Below are 2,682 nucleotides of genomic sequence, written 5' to 3'. Positions count from 1 at the left end.
CCCATCGGGGGAGCCGGTCAGCTGGGGCAGGACAGAGCAGCCTGCGGGTGAGGGTCCAAGGGGGCAGCTTACAGCCCCTTGCTTCCCTTGGGCTCCACAATGGATGGATGCTGCAACCTTGGAGGCCATCCCTGTGCTGGCACCTTGGTCCTGTGCTTATCCCCAGAGCCCAGGAGGGCACAGAGGTGGCTCTGATGTCCCTGCTGGCTGCAGTCTTGACCCAGACAATGTGCCACCACCTCCCAGCCTGACTGGTACAGCCGCCACCTGGGAGGAGACCCTGGTCTGTCCTGGTGCCAGAGGGGCTGGCCCTCGGGCAGGGGCGCCTGGGAATCCGCTGAGCCCGCAGCGCCAGGCAGGCCCTAAATCCCTGTTTGTTCCACCCGTGGCTTTTGTCAAAGGCTGGGAAGAGCCGGGGGGGGGACGCAGCCCCCAGCCAGGCGCCGGCAGCCCTGGGAGCCGGGCTAAGGCCAGGCAAGGGCCCCTCTGCCTGCCGGTGGCAGGCACCAGCCCGGGCCACGATGCCTGGGTTCCAGATTCAGCTCGGGGCAGCGAGGGCGCCTGGGTTCCCTCCCCAGTATGCGGTGTGGTCCTTGAGGTAGGTGTGTGACCCAGGACACTTGGGTCCTGCTGCCCTCCATCCTGGGGGGGGGGGCCGCAGTGCCACCCCTCATCTCTGCCCTCCTCCTAGGCCCCTTCGACAGGGGACAGGGTAGTTGCTGGCCTGCCCCCAGCAGACCCTGGCCTGCGGGAGGGGATGGGGCAGCTGGGGGTGGATTGGGCCAGGAGGCAGCTGTTCCCAGCCGTGGGACACAGGGACTGTTCTCAGGGCCCAGGGACGCCCCTACTGTGGCCTCCCCGTACGGTGCTGAGCCGACACATTCCTGCCCGGGTGGGAGGCTCTGGGCCTGGCGGGTGCTACCAGGGCTGGGGCTGCCTGGGAGCTCAGCCCCAGCCCCAGCAGTGCCTGGAGGGACACGGCCGGGGCAGGTAAGGCTGGGATCATCTCCTCTGGGGTTTTGAATGGCGGGGGATGAGATAGGGGGCCCCTGAGACCTGTTCAACCCCAAAGGGCAGGATCTGGGCCCGATCCTGCCTTCCTGTGAGAACAAGACCCTGAGACCAGGCTGGCCTGGACCGGGACCCCTGGGTCCCCCTGTGCTCTGGGTGGGCAGAGACCAGGCCTGCTGCTGGGGAGGGGGATCAAGGGGACTAGGGGCCTGCCCCCCACTCCTGCCAGGACAGCAGCGCTGGGGGGGAATGGGTCTCCCCCCCCCTTGCTTGATCCCCCCTCGCGGTTGCCATGCCGGCGTCGGTGTTGCTAGGCACCGCGCAGAGCCCGCGTGGGCTGCATCACGCTGGTGCCAAACCTTGTAATTTTGTGGCATTGTCGCATCTCTGGGGGGAGGCAGGGGGGGCAGGCCCCAAACTCCCCCTTGGCTGCAGTTGTCCCTTTGCACCAGCTCCCCAGACCCTCCCCCAGCAGGGATTGAAGCCAGGAGTCCTGGGCCCCCTCCACAAAGTTCCTCTGTGCCGCCCCGGCTGGACAGGGCGTCCTGCCCACACTGCTGGGCCCAGCCTGGCTGGGCCTGGGGGCACCTGGGGCAGCTTGGATGTCAGGTTTGGGGGGTCAGGTACAGACCCCACACCACCCCGGTGCAGCCCTAGAGAGGGAGAAACCTGCCCCCTGGGCCCTGCCTGCAGAGTGGGGCTGAGCTGGGTCCAGAACCCTATGGTGCACGTGTACATGTGCGTGCGCACACCTCGTGGGCACTGCATGGAGCCTGGACACATGTGCAGCATGTGTGCGCATGCATCTCTGCCTGCCCCTGCACACTGCGCGTGTCCCAGCCTCCTCTGCTCTGCACCGCGTGCGTGTGTGTATGTGTGCGAGCACCTGCGAGCGTGCGTGACTCCCCCTCCCCGTGGCTGTGTGGAGGGAGCGCTGTGCACGGTGCCAGGCGTCTCCACGCTCTCCCGCTCGCTTCTGGCTCCCAGCGGGTCCAGCTGCCCCCGCCCGTGCACCGAGCTGCTTGTGGCGCCAGCTTCTCCGGGACAGTGCCCAGCCTGGCCTGCAGACGCCGCTGGCCCCTTCCCCGCTGGCCCTGGGCCGGGGGCGCGGAGGGGACCATGCTGGGTGGCCCCATGCCAGGGGAAGCTGGCTCACAGGCCGCAGCGGGCACTGGGCACCTGCAGATCTGTGAGAGGACCAACCTGCTGGTGGTGGAGATCAACACGGTGTCTTGTTGCAGCCACGGCGCCGGGATGGATGCGGGTGGGCAGCTAGCGCGGGGCTGCGGCACCCCCTGGACCTACCGCAGTGTCTCAGAGGAGTATGCGTGAGTCATGGGCAGGGGGTCCTCCTCCAGGCTGCCTGGTGCTCCAGCCCCACCTGCGAGAGCAGGGGTGGCAGGGCAAGAGTGAGGGGCATTGGCAGGGCTGGGGGCAACATGGTGGGAGTGAGGGGCAGCAGAAGGGTCGGGGGTGGTGGGTCGAGTGAGGGGCACTGGCAGAGCTGGGGAGTGGCAGGGTCGGGGTAGCAGAAGGCACTGTCAGGGCTGGGGGACAGTGGGGTTAGGGTGGCAGGGGGAGAGTAGAGGCAACAGCAGAGCTTGGGGCAGGAGTGAGGGGCGGGGGGCTCCCACCAGCATGACCCCAAGCGGACACCAGCAGCACGTGCTG

This window comes from Alligator sinensis, unplaced genomic scaffold (assembly GCF_000455745.1).
Source record: "Alligator sinensis unplaced genomic scaffold, ASM45574v1 scaffold1065_1, whole genome shotgun sequence".
Classification (NCBI taxonomy): domain Eukaryota; kingdom Metazoa; phylum Chordata; order Crocodylia; family Alligatoridae; genus Alligator; species Alligator sinensis.
Note: the sequence above shows the minus strand (reverse complement) of the source record.